General features: G+C 41.9%; 1 long non-coding RNA gene across 1 annotated transcript in view; it reads right to left on the bottom strand.

Annotated features, from left to right (window-relative positions):
- LOC107541970 (uncharacterized) overlaps positions 1-14400 on the bottom strand; it is a 1179532-nt gene that overhangs the window by 721734 nt on the left and 443398 nt on the right. The window contains exon 3 of the long non-coding RNA XR_001603661.2: positions 736-790. This is a non-coding gene — a long non-coding RNA (uncharacterized LOC107541970). The remainder of the gene's footprint in view (positions 1-735; positions 791-14400) is intronic.

The raw sequence follows: 14400 nt of genomic DNA, 5'->3' as shown, positions 1-14400 counted from the left end.
ACAGCCTGCAGCATGCTGATAGTTCTGCATTCAATTTAGAACAGACATTCCCAGGTAATTGCATTAACGTAAAAGCAGGTACAAGATAACCCAGAATGGCTAGCAAAACAAAAGTTGCTTATGTTCACCTCTGAAATAAACACAGATTTAAACCACTATGAGAATGCATTGCACAAGACCTGAGAAGTTGCTCCATCCACCCCACTGTTCAACAAGTGGGGAGAAAATGCCCCTGCCTAATTGTGAAATTAATGCAAGAGCTAGTGACTCACGTCTGCATGAAAATTATTTAAAATCCAACATTACAAAAGGTGAATCCAAATTGCTCTAAAAGAAGTTATTCATGCAAAATAAATGTCCCACAATCCAAAATTTGAAAAGCAATCAACAAGTAATAGCTCACAGAAGACAGACTCTCTGCAAATAGCTAATAAAAGAGAACATCAAGGTCATACACGAATAAGTGAAATTTGCACAGCAAGACATATAAACACACTGGACAAATTGAAAAAACTTGGCCGTGGGTCTATTTTTCTGCATCATTATAAAAACCTGGCATTAATCTAGTACATTCTATGGAGAATATCATGAGAATGAATAAATTCTATCAACATTATAAATTGGTAGGCTAAATTTAAATATCACATTAACTTTTTCATGCATTTAAGTATAATGGAGTTGTAAATCCTGAGATGTTGTGGTTTTGAAAAAGTTATTGTGTACATAAGCACTTACTGTGACTTCCTTGCAGCAAAATTCGACATCCACCACAAAATCTGGAAGTTATTGCCTGTTAAAAAGTCACAAAAACATGAATATGTTAATTTAAAATGCAATAAAGTCTAAATTTCGATAGCTAATAAGATTCTTTTATATTCGTAAGTAAGAAATATTATAACTATAATCTCCTGGTTTTAGTTTATTTTCATGAATTAAAAACTACAAAAGGCAAATGAAAATTATTTCTCAATGCACAACATATATTAAAAATACTACTGAAAAATGAAAATAAAATTTCAATTACAGAAACACAAACACATCCTAATTGGAGTAAAAAAAAAATAAAAATGAACTCATTCCCACCCATCCTGGTAATGTTTATAGGTAATTGGATCACTGACTTACAATGAGTGAACAGTTTGAGTTACAAACTAGAGCCTTATGCTTTAATGCTTATCTGGAATTCTCTCTGATTGAACAAATATTTCTTAATCCATCAAACAAATCTGAAAATAACAACAGGAAAAAGATCTGATCAAATTAGAGAGATGCTACTTCTGGACAATACAAAATTCTGTGAAGGCAATACACAGGTCAAGCAAACTTTTCACTTAATATTTATTTGATCAATTTACTGGAGAAGTGAGTCATACAAATTATGTATCATATGCTTGATTTGGGGTACTATCTGCATATTTAAACTGAAATCGAGAACTTAAGTAATTATCTAAATCACTCAGGCCAAAAGACCAATTTACAAGAATTATCCAGCTCATTAGGGCAAACATAATTGGAGGAGTCTTTTCTTTGAAATATTTCTTAAATTCTAAATTCACTTTTCATGGTTGGATGTTACCAAATAGGCAAAGAAACATAACATGGTTTGAATTAGACAGTATCACACAGAAAATCATCCGAAAATATATTTATATAAAAATGTTTAAGACACGACATTCTTTGTTCCCTCCGAAAATATTTAAAACTATATTAATTACACTAAAACTCGATTTGGATGTAAGTATCATTTCATTGTAATTATGCATTTTTGTTTCATCCGTTTATCCATTTTCATTTGTTTTCCAGCCACTGATAAGAGCACAAGGTAACTTTCAAAGGCTTATTCAAGTAATATGCTCAAGGGTAGTTTTAAAAGCTATACCTTGCCAACAGATTCCCTGCTTTACACAGCACAAGAGGTGACATTTAATACAAAAACTGGAAACATGCTATTTGTTTAACAAGCTCTTATTTGTCGAGTAATTGGAATCTGCTGACAGAGTGTAACCGGAAGTGTCTTTTTACATAGTTCTCTATTATGCTAAGATTTTGTTTTAACCCGCACTTGAGGATATTTTTTCCACTGCTTTTCAGAGAGAGTGGAAGGGAGGAGAGAGAGAAATATCCATGTGCGAGAGACACACCGATGGGTCGCCTCCAGCTCGCACCCGACCGGGGCGGGGGATGAGATGGAGCCTGTGACCGAGGTACGTGTCCTTGGCCAGAATCAGACCCAGGACCCTTCAGTCTGCGTTCTGGCCGACACTCTAAGCAGTGAGCCAAACCGGCTCGGGCATGCTAAGATTTTTTAAAAATTTAAAAAGCTGGATTTGGAGGAAGTAATATTTTTTTAAAAGAAAAGCAAAAGTATTACATTTCCTACAACAGACTGAAGAAATAGTCTTCTGTTATATGGGCAGGATTTTAGGATAATAACATCTATTTCCTCAAGAAAGAAACAAGATAAATGATAACTTAAATTTTTACTGTCAAACTTGAGGTTAAACTTGGAAAACTTGAGTAAAATATTAATAATGTATGAATTCCTGCTCTTCAATGTTGTTGCTAGGAAGTGTTAACATTGTCACAGCATGTCCTATAAACACCACACCCTATTTGTATTAACATAGGGAAAATCTTCAAAATGTGTTGGTATAAATGTATTTTTAATTTTATATTATATTTCTTTTTATATTTAAAATCAATGTAATTGAAAATTATTTTAATTTATAGTAATTAATCTTATAATACCTACAAATAAAGGATAATTTTATATAAGAATAAAGCTATACATCAAGTCAAATATCTTTATGATTAAATAATTAGCCATAGAAATTACTGTGATATATCCCCTTTCTTCCGGACATTGGATGCCTCATTTGAGATGACTGTTTCCTTGCCTCAGTGCGCACACTTACATCTGCCCTCTCACTGTTTAGTCAGGCCCTGCTCGGGGGACACTCTGGCACCAGCGCCTCCTTCGCTCCAGCCGAGATGGCAGGAGGTGCTCAGTCTTGTTGGAGGTGCATTTGGAGAGTAGAAACTACTCTTCGGAGGGAGGAAATGAGTAGCTCCTGAATTTTGGAGTTATGTGGCACTTCATGTGGCTGAAGAAAGTTGTTAATGACAAATGCAACCCCCTCCCCAGGGAATTCCTTCAGTGTCCCCCACTTCTGTTCTCCAGAGTGACTGCTTCCTTGTGCCCTGTGCCCTGTGCCCTGCCTGGGTGTGCTCTCGGGACACTACGGTGCCACCACTGTTAGGCCCTGTGTGCGCTGGAAGCCGCACTGTAAGGAGCAACTCGGCCTGGCCGTCCCGGAGGGTGGCGTGGGTCCCAGGGCCCTCCCCGCCCTCGGCCCTGCCGCCTGCAGCTCAGGGGCACCCCGTGAAGCGCCGGGTTCCAGGGAGCCGAGCCTGAAGCCACTGCCCCATTCCCACCGTCTCTCCTTCCACTTCAAAGGACAGCGGGACCACAGGCACAGGGAGAGATGTTTGCGGGGGAACGAAAGGTAAGGAACAGTGCCCAGGACCTGAGTCAGAAGGAAGGGAACAGGGGAGAAAACTGGGCTTCGGTGGGTCTGCAACACCCGCACCAAAGATTCAGGCAACTGCTTGGGAAATCGAGCCGGAGCACTACAGATAAACGGGCTTCACAGGCAACGGGACCATCTTCTTCCTCCCAGATGCTTTCTACGCACATGACATGGAAGTCTCTGATTTTCTGATATTTAGGTGGATTTACAACATGACCCACCTGATTTGATCAGGGGAAGGCTGTAACGTGGTTCTCTTCCAAAGACAAAAAATAGAACATACAGGCTCATTGCTAAGCATTCGAGGACATCTGGTCACCCTTCTGTTAGGATAATTGCCTTAAAATTCTGCCACATCTTACGTTACAGAGGTTGATGCAGTGTAGGAATTGGCTCATAAAGTAGAACTCTGGTCCCTGAAATGGGACTGCGGTGACACACACAGCCATTACCCTTTGGTATTCTTTTTTATTGTTAAACCAACTAACATTTAATTACATATGCAAGAAAAAAAGGGGGGAGAGAGAGAAACAGCAAAAATAACCCCCCCGGTGAGGGGGCTGTTCTGGGTTCGGCCCTGGAAGCCTGGGGGGCTTGCACAGGACTCTGGCCTCCTTCCGAATGTGGGCAGGCGCAGCACCAGGCCCTGGCTCCAGCTTGCCAAGGACGTGCTGGTTTCTTGGTATGGTTTTCCAGCTCTTCCGCTATTAGTGCAAGATTTGACAGTATGCTGCCAAGGTAACAGAATTCATTAAGGGCTTTCAGTTTTGTTCTGCCAACGAGGAATTCTGGCGGCACGCAGTGCTGGCCTGGGAAGATTGATCCATAATATTTGTCTTATGAAGCCCTGTCATCTCATGGTGTGACTGACGCTACAGAATCACCTGTAATGAGCCAGGCTCTCCCAGCGTGAGCGACTCCCCGAGGGTAAGTTAGACACACTGGAAGCCGCATTAATTTCTTTATCATCCGACCTGGGTGCTGAAAGCAGGCTGCGTGAGCGCGGGCGCTGTGCGCGGTTCCATCCCATCCCGCACCGCCGGGGCGGTGGAGCGGGCTGGGAACGCGGGCCTCAGTGCTCATCCTCTGCGGTATCCCATCATGGGGAAAACAAGTCTTCCGGATTCTGAGGGTTTTCTTTGTACAGTCATTTTCCGAGGCCAGGCTTGCTGGAAATGACGGTGTGGTTGGTACAGTAAAGGAAAAACAGTCTTCGTGTCTTAATCAATGTTTTACCATATGATTTCAGTAACAATTTTTACATGCCTCCTGTTATATTCAGGGATATTTTTAATTCCACATAATCACAATTTTGACCACTGGTTCTGCTTTTAATTAGTGGATCGTTTGTAGTCTTTTATGTGCTGTGACAGCTTAAAAATCCCCTGAAATCTTTTCTGCTAGTGAGACCAAGGTCACTGGGCCAATCCCCTCTGCGACTGGTTCTTCCAGGATGATGCACTGAGCGACCCTTCAGCCCTTCCTTGTATTTGTGTGAGTGACCGAGAGACCGAGAGCCAGGGCCAGGCCGGTAAGTGTCCTTATGCGTCAATGAGAGCATAGCATCGGATGAAGAGAGGAAATAAGCATAATCTTCAGCTAGGACAGTGATCCTCAAGCAGGGGCAAATTTGCCCATAGGGGACATGGGACGATGTCTGGTCACATTTTTATTGTCACAGCTGGGGGGTACCACTGTGGTCAAATGGGTAGAGGTCAGAGATGCTGCCAAATATCCTACAATACACAGGAAGCCCCTTCCCCTCTCCTACACATACGCACAAGGGATTATCTGGTCCCGATGTCAGCAGGGCTGTGGCTGAGATGCCTGGGTTAGGGAAGCTTGAGACGACAGGGAGAGGGAAAGTCTTATTGTCTACGGTTTAATTAATCTGCTTGATAGGGAAAAGAGGGTAAAATACATCTACAAGGAGAACTGGCCTTAGGATCTGAGGAGGGCGTGGTCTGAGGATCTCAATAGAGGTAAACCCAGTTTCTCTCCAGTCGATGGGAAAGGGGGAGCCCCACCGCCACCACGGGTTTTGCGTGGGTGTGTCCGAGTAGCTTTTGAAAGAGTAAACCACAAACCCCAGCCCCACCGGCTGACCGCTGAGAAAGGTCAGGGTCATTATTCCATGTGCTCACTCTACTTATCCAGGACCCTTCTCAACCTTTCCCCCTTCAATTTACTATTTGGATCTTACACTGTAATTGATAATCTTTCTCAATATTTTGATACAACTACTACATCGGTTTATCATCCCTCCATGGACTTTTAGTTTGAATCCTTAGACTCATGATTGTGATCTCCAATTGTATGTTCTCTGATTCCATAAGAAACTCTGGAGACAGAGCTGCCTACTAGAAAGAAAAATAATTTTTAAAATAGTAGAAATAGCTATCAGCATCCACTATGTGTGAGGCAGAGCGCCGGGTACATCACCGAGACTTAAAATATTAAGCGTCCTGCCACAGTGAACCAACCAGCCACTAGCTGGAACTGGAGTCAGAACCCTAAAATATTTTCCAGGCCTGAAATTATTTTTTAATCACATTTGCCTAATGATATTGAGTGCATAACTGTTATAAATGGTTTAAAGAAGGCCAATTTAATGTTGCTGTTTTTTGTGTGTGACATATAGAATTAGTTAAAAGAAAAACAATAACAAAAACGACATTTTAAAATAGAATTGCTTTCAAAGGAAGCTACGTGCACTCTGATTTGAAATATAACCAAATGGGTTATAAAGATCATATCAAATCAACTGAATAATGATCCTGACCCAAACGGGTTTGATTTAAAATAAATAATTCAATGCTGTACGCACTTCAGAAAACGTGAATTATCCTGTGGGAAAGATGGAATTGTTTGTGAACCTTCTAAAATCCTGCAAAATTATTTTTAAAAAACCCAACAATTAACAAGAAAGGAACCGGATTGTGTCAGAAAGGCCCTCTACGCCAGCATCCAAAACTCTGTATTGCACGCTCAGAGGCCCTGAGGCCCTACAGCTCCAAAGGCCAAGAAGGCACCACCTAGGCCTCCACTGGTGCCGTTCCAAAGACGGGCAAGACAGAGTTCTGAGTTCTGTTTCTCATCTGTCACTGCCAATAGCTACTGACATCTTGTTAAGAATATTCTACATTGTGTTCTCCAAAACGTAATATCATTTTCCAAAGAAAATACAACTGTTGGAGAAGGTACCACTCCTGGGTCCAGTGGAATAATTATTGTGACAGAGAAACACAGCTTGTACATAAATACCGTGACATAAAACATTGTTGGAGTATTTTAGTGGATCATAACGTAAAAATATTAGGAGATTGCCTCAGGAATGTGAGGCAGTGCCATATGGCGTAATACAGGACTCCTGGTCCATCTGGCTCTAAAGTGGTCATTCTTTCGAATTTACTGCATTATCTATTTGTGATGAAACCAAATCCAAATTCCTCAGCTTGGATCTTAATAGTTTTTACAAGTAATTCAAATCCAAATCTCCCCAACATCACCCCTAATCAATTGATGGAAGGTGAGACAGAGGTGACTGAGGGGAAGGAAAACTATGAATATATTCAATTTTCCTTTCTCTAGGCAGGATCATTCTGAAATAATCCAAAATAAAGAGCCATTGCTTTAAAAACTCAAGAAAATATGACATAAACTCTCCCAGAAATCTATGAAACCTTTTAGATACAAACCTGTCTATATATTACTTAATGGCTCTTTCATTTAAAGCCCCTTGTCACTGTAAAGTGGTAACAGCTGGATGACTAGGCGACAGTGAACATAACAATATTGTCCTTCATTAACTCAGGCCCTACTGTAGTGCAGGCAAAGGAAAAAATCACGAGCTCCAGGCCAGGCTGGGCCACTTCACAGCTGGCAGGCCTTCGCCGGGCCCCTCGCTGCCCAAGTGCCTGCTGAGAACCACCTTCCTGATGCAAGGATGCTAAACATGACATAGAATTTAAATGCAAAGCTATTTCACCCTAAGACTTGTACGCATTTAGCGGGGAAGGATGGAAAGGCCTCCAACTTCTCTCCCCTAACATCTCTGGCAAAGAATAAATGCAATTCTCTCTAAAGTAAGCGAGGAGACGCAACTGCCAGCAAGAGCAGCCCTGGCACGTCCCGCTCTGCCGCGTCCCCTCCCTCACAGCCCTCCGGTTGCCCCCGTCGCCCGCCTCAGCCACAGTGCCCAGAGCAGGGTGACCTCCGGACTCACCCCGTGGACATCCCGGTGGCCCCTGTTTTTCCGCTTTTCGCTGCCTCGTCACACAAATCTGGGCTCCTACCAAGGACTCAAAATTGGTCTCTCTTTCCAGACGAAAATGCCTACTTTAAATACCTTGTTCAATATATTATTCTGCTTCTCAAAATGATTATTGGCTCCAAAAACACAAAATGGGACTCATGTAACTCGCTTCAATGTCTTTAATTAGTAGTCATTGTTTCTCCCATCACATTTATTTTCTTTACTATCCAGTCTTTCCGCTCATATACACATGAATTCTTGCGGCTTTATTTTTTGAGGTAGTTATTAAGTAGTAAAATTGGAAGTAATTACCTAGAAAATAAGCACGGGATTGAAAAGAAACAGAAAAATAGTCAAACTATTTTGCCCTCCTTAAATTCTCAGAATTTTTTTTATTAGCTGCTTTGGAATTTTGAAATAGCCTCAATCTTACAAATCACACAATTTTTCTCCACCGGAAAGGAGATCAAAGTTACAAACTTCTATTTATAAAATAAATAAGTCATGAGAGCAGTGTACAGCCTGGTGACTACAGTCAGTAATACCGGAGAGCACACTTGACAGTTACTAAGAGAGTCAATCTTAGAAGTCCTCACTACAAGGAAAACATTTTGTAACTACATACGACAAGGATGTTAACTTGATTTTTTTTTAAAATCCTAATCCAAGGACGTTTTTTCCATTGCTTTTCAGAGAGAGTGGAAGGGAGAGACAGAGAAACATCGACTTGCCTCCCCCCCGCTCCCGACCAGGCTGGGGATCGAGCCCGCAGCCGAGGTTACTGCCTTTGGCCGAAAACCAACCCAGTCCGCAGGTGACTCCCCAACCACCCAGCCAAACCGCCTATGTGTCAACTTGATTTTTGATGATTATTTCATAATATAAATAATATTGAATCATTACAATATATACTTGAAACTAAAATAATGTCATGTCAATGATACCTCAATTAAAAACAAAGCAACGACTTACTCTTGTGTATGTGAGAAGTTGAATCTGGTACGGGAGATGCTATCATTTGAATGAGAGCTCATCTTGGGAGTTGAAAATTATTTTGCGATCAATACTTTTACTGTGAGCAGTAAGGACTTTCAGATCCTCTGTCTCCACAGAAATCTATCCCGAGGTGCAGGACACAACAGAAACTCTCTAAAATAATGAATTAATCCTTCAGTAACTACATGCCAGTGGAGAACCTGAGGGTGGACCTAATTTACAATAATTGTAGAGCAATATTTTAAGATGCTCCCAAAGAATGAATACAGACCATATTCCGACAACCTCTCTAAAATGCACAGGAGGAGACAGTAAAAAAATAAAATCTATTGCATAAATCTATAAAAAATTTACATATGGATTTAAAACCAACTGCCGTTTGCTTCAAATGAAGCTCTGTTCAGATTTACATTGTTCAGATTGAGGAGGAAAAGGGAAACAGAAGTTCATCTTCTCCGAGTGATTCATTTTTAAAATAAGTGTTTAGTCCCTTAGGTGATACAATTGTTTTAAAGTCTAACATAAATTTCTAATTAAAAAATAATAGGTAAGAATGTTTGTGCTTTGAAGTGCTTATAATGATGCTTTCATAAACAAAGTACTATAACAAATGGAGATGGTTTTATTGCTGTAGGATTATTTTTTATCTACTGCTGCACAAATATGCTGCCAAGTAGCAAAGACACCGGGGCAGAGGCAAAATTAAATGCCTACAATTGCCATTAGCAATTGTGAAAAATTATTAATCTGTCTGGAGGAAATGAATGGACATGATTAGAGAAACCCAAAATCTTCATCTTATGGAAATCAATAGCCTAGATGTGTTTCTATCAGAAAATGAATCACGGATCCGTGAGCTGAAGATTAAATATGCATTAGTATATATTCTAGCCACACCTATGGAATTTATGTCTCCATTTCTCAATCTGGTTTAGACAATACTCTATCATAACTAACTATCTATTTTCAAAAATGATAGTTATTCAGACACTACATAAAAGAGAGAGAGAAGTAAATCTATATTTTGTTCCTCGAGGCTCATAAACCAAATCAACAACAAAAGAATTATAGTTCATGTGTATCAAATAAGGTGACTGGCCAACGAAAACTTTCTCTTTTTCTTTTTAAAACATGCAGCCTGTGTTTACATATGCAGAGTTATATTAGCTCAAAGTTAAAGATTTATCATTACGATGCACACTAGATCATTCACACATACACACAAATAAAAGAAACCCAGGCATATTTTGAGAACCTTATAATAAAGTGCCTCGTGGAATTACAATATAGATGGGTTGTGTCTAGTCCCATTTGTAAATACGGATCTAACCAAAATCCAAAGAGCATCATGAATACACTAAGCTTTACGTAGTTGTCTTTTATTAAGTGTCTTCTGCGGTCTGGTTGATATTAGAACTTATTTGAAAATCTTTTGTAGAATGCATGTGGTATGTCAGAAGAGATGTACAGTAAAACAGTTTACATTAAGGCAAGAATGCTGGACGAGAGTAGGGGAAGCGAGCGTGTACTTTGGACGCCATTCAAGGATATTCAATTACAGGAGAAAGAAAAGACTATTGTTGTAGGTTTTCTCTATAGGGTGGTTTTAAAGTAGGCTTTCAGTGTACTTCTCAAGAACAGCATACTAATCTTACTAGCTCTGCATTCCCAGGGGAAGACGGGTTCCTGAAAGTCCCTGGTTTCAACCGGAGTGTCTCATATACATCCCAGTAGGGAAGGCTGTCTTCACATGTTGTACACTGTTGTCTTCGGTAATGTAAGAATCTCTATGTCTATGGCTCTTGGTTAAGAATTTCTTGTGCTTAAATTCGAGAGCTGAATAGTGGTCCCTAAGTAGGAGAGAGACGGGAAGTGGCTTACGGCATCAGAATCCATTATCCTGGCAGAGTAAATTCACATGGGCATGACACTGTGAGCTTCAGACCCAAGAGAGCTCTCCACCTTATCTCTCAGATAACAGAAATAGCTGTCTTTAAAGAGGCAGTGAAAGGGCACCAGGGAATGGCGGGTGAGAGGTCCCCTGGTCTCTCCCCTTGAAGTTACAACAATCTGAACAGATATATTTCAATAAATGGTCCCCTGCTAAACACAAACCCATCTGAGAGATCCACACATTGAAACATCTGAAGGTGGGCAAGTCGGAGGGAGCAGGGAGGAGGGAGGGGAGAGGATTAGAGATGGGTGTCAGGGACCAGCCCCGAGCTTGTTGTGCGTCTCCGGAAAGGGGAGGAATCAGGTTGTCTCCTGCACTCCCTGCAGCCCAGAGGACCAGAGAGACAGCAAGCAGCCCTGCCTGAGTGGGCCCTACATGCTCAGGCCGGACCCAGTGACCAGGGAAGAGACAGGGTGCAGAGGCCAGGCCAAGGCTCTGCAACAGGTGCCATTACCAGGCAGAAGAACAAAGTCACCGAATCTGGCTGCCTCCCCTCGCCCTTCCAGAGCTAGCAGCAGGCCCCAGAGGAAGCTGCGGGAGTGAGTGTGGGCTGTAGAGCAAGAATCTACAGCCAGAGCACTGGAGAAGCAGAGCACATGTCCCTGAGTGTCAGGAGGACTCTGCCCCTCATCCTAGGGACAGGGATGGAGATACAGAGCTGACGCAGCTGAAGTCTGCCCATGGCCATGACTGAAGGAGAAAAAGCCACAATTGTCCCAGCGGGCCTCACCCAGCTCACCCCACCCCCACCCCTCTGGGCTCACCTCCAGCTGTGCCAGCAACAGCTGGTTTCAGGGGACATTATCCCCTGGGGTTGTGCTCTGAGATCAAGGTGACCTGGTCACAGAGAAGATGCCCACCTGCCCAGGGAATACAGGACATTTTCCACTGCCCTGCGGAGATCAGAGAAGTCAGGGCAGAGCAAGAGAAACAACAAAAACCCTGTGCTTCAGCGCCACCTATTGGTAAACAAAAGGGCTTCTTACCAACCTACTAAATAAAGTGCGATTCTTAAATATAAAATAAAATAAAACTTAAAAAGCAGGCTTCATTTCCACAGAGGCCTATGCACAGAAGGAATGTGCCAAATCACAAGGATAACCAAGGAAACAAGGCAGCTCAGCCAGAAAATGGAAAATCTTCAGAAAATCAACTTAAAGATATGGAAATATGTGATTTAAATGACAGAGAACTCAAGACTGCAGTTCTGAAGAAACTCAGCATGATCCAGGAAAACACAGACAGGCAGTTCAATGAACTTAGAAATAAAAACAACAGTCAAAAGGAGTAGTTTACCAAAGAGACTGAAACTTTGTGGAAGAACCAAACAGAAATTCTGGCAATAAAGAACTTGTTATAAGAAAGAGATAAAGAATGAACTAATGAGCTTAAAAATTACATCTGACCAGATGAAGAAAAGAATTAGTGATATTAAAGATAGAAATCCATAAATGATGCAGATGGAAGAAGAGAGAGATTTGAAAGTAAAAGTAAATAACTAAATAACACTAGGAAAGCTACCTGACTCCACCAGAAAGAGCAGTTTAAAAATATTGGGTATAGCAGAAAGAGAAATGGCTCAAAGGCCTAAATATAAGACCTAAAACATGAAAGAAATCATAGGTACTATGCTTATGGACCTTGGTCTTAGAGAGGATTTTATGAATTTGACCTCAAAGCTAAGAGAAGTAAAAATAAAAATCATGAATGGGACTATTCTTCAACTGAAAAGCTTCTGCACAGCAAAATAAACCATCAAAATAAAACAGCAACCAACCAAATGAGAGAAGATACATGCAAATGACACCTCTGATGAGGGGTTACTATCCAAACTGTATAAAGAGCCAGGAAACTCAACAACCAAAAGCAAACAATTCCATAAAAAATGGGCAGAGGTCCTGAACACACACCTCTCCGAAGAAGATGTAAAAATGCCCATCGCATATATGGAAAGATGCTCAGCTTCACTGGCTCTTAGGAAAATGCAAATCAAGACTACAAGATACCACCTCACACCTGTCAGGACGCTGTGACCAAGAAGACAGGTAAGAACAGGTGCTGGAGAGGGTGTGGGAGGAGGGAAGCCTCACTCGCTGCTGGTGGGGGTGTGGACTGGCACAGCCACTGTGGAAACCAGTATGGAGTCATTTGAATTAATTTTTTAATTCAAAAAATTAAAACAGATTTACCATATGGGCCAGCAACCCCTCTTCCAATGTCTAGAAGAAACATTGAAAACACTTATTCTCAAAGATGTAGGCCCCCCTATGCTCCCTGCAGCATTCTTCCTGGTGGCCGAGACATGGAGACAACTGAAGAGTCCTGTGAGAGAGGACTGGACAGGGAAGGTGCGGGACACTGCGTTTGTGACAAGCATGGATGGACCTTGAGAGCATCATGCTAAGAGAAGTCAGTCAGACGGGGAAAGTCAAGAACCATATGATTTCACTCACATGTGGGTATAAAACTGAGAACAACCATGAACAAACAGGAGAAACAAACAGAAATTCATAGACACAGACTGTTGTGGTCACCAGAGGGAAGGGGGTGGCAGGTTGTCGAGGGGAAAGGGGTCAAATCCATGGTGACTAAAGGAGGCTTGACTGTGGGTGGTGAACACAACGCAATATACAGATGATGTATCATAGAATTGGACGCCTGAAACCTATATAATTTTATTAACCAGTTTACCCCCAATAAATTCAATAAAATTTATTTTTTAATGGATTAGATGAAATAATACTGTAAGTAAAAAGCAGGAAACAACAACAGATACTAAATTTGTTGGAAAAATCTTTTAAATTAAAAAATATATTAAAAGGCAGTGAGTCATAGTGGCACATTCAGCTCTAAGTATGTTTACTGTGCTCCCGTGATTTCTCTCTCCCTGGCATTACTTGTCTCTTCCATAAGATGGGAAAACACAACTGTCCCTGTCCCTGTCCTTGTCCACGGGCTGCTGCTCCAGGGGAAAGGCTGCTGATTTGGGTGCTTTAACAGTACAAAGTCTTGAGCCAATGAAAAATCATCATCATGACAGAAGCCTGACAATCGAGGGTTAGCAAGTACTCTCGGTTAATGCAAAAAATAATAATAATAATAATGACTATTTTTTAATATATTTGGAACTTCAGGACCTCGTTACCTTCAGCTGATGTCTTCAGCCCCGTGTCACTTAAATCTGTCTGCTGACACACTAAAGAGAGGGCCTCGCAGACTCTTTAGAGAGGTGATGTCTGCTCTGCCCTGTGAGCCAATCTGTGCTTAATGTGCAGCAGCCACCGCCAGCAGGACCGCGGGAAGCACTAAGTCAGCAGAAAATCCCCCCTGAGCACCACGGGGAGAAAGGAGCTAATGGTGTGGGGGACACTGCACCTCCCGAGCCCCGGTGATGTCCTTCTCAGTGCCATTAGCCTCCTGTGCTGATGAGCTGACAGCTGTCAATCAACTCCGATCATTTACAATCTTGATTCCAAACACGGTGGTAGGAAAACGTCTCCCACATTTGTCCTCTGGCAAACTTTCTGCAAATCCACGTTGGAGAGCAGGCCGGGGGGAGGGCTGTGACCACCTCCTCAGTGGCCACAGTCCTGGGCTCCGAGTACGATGCGTCCTTGAGAATATGTCAGGACACTTTGGGTGGAATGGCTAAGCCGACCATCAGG

The sequence above is a fragment of the Miniopterus natalensis genome, chromosome 2 (genome assembly GCF_054644295.1).
Source record: "Miniopterus natalensis isolate mMinNat1 chromosome 2, mMinNat1.hap1, whole genome shotgun sequence".
Classification (NCBI taxonomy): Eukaryota; Metazoa; Chordata; class Mammalia; order Chiroptera; family Miniopteridae; genus Miniopterus; species Miniopterus natalensis.
Note: the sequence above shows the minus strand (reverse complement) of the source record. Positions and strands in the feature narration are given on the sequence as shown.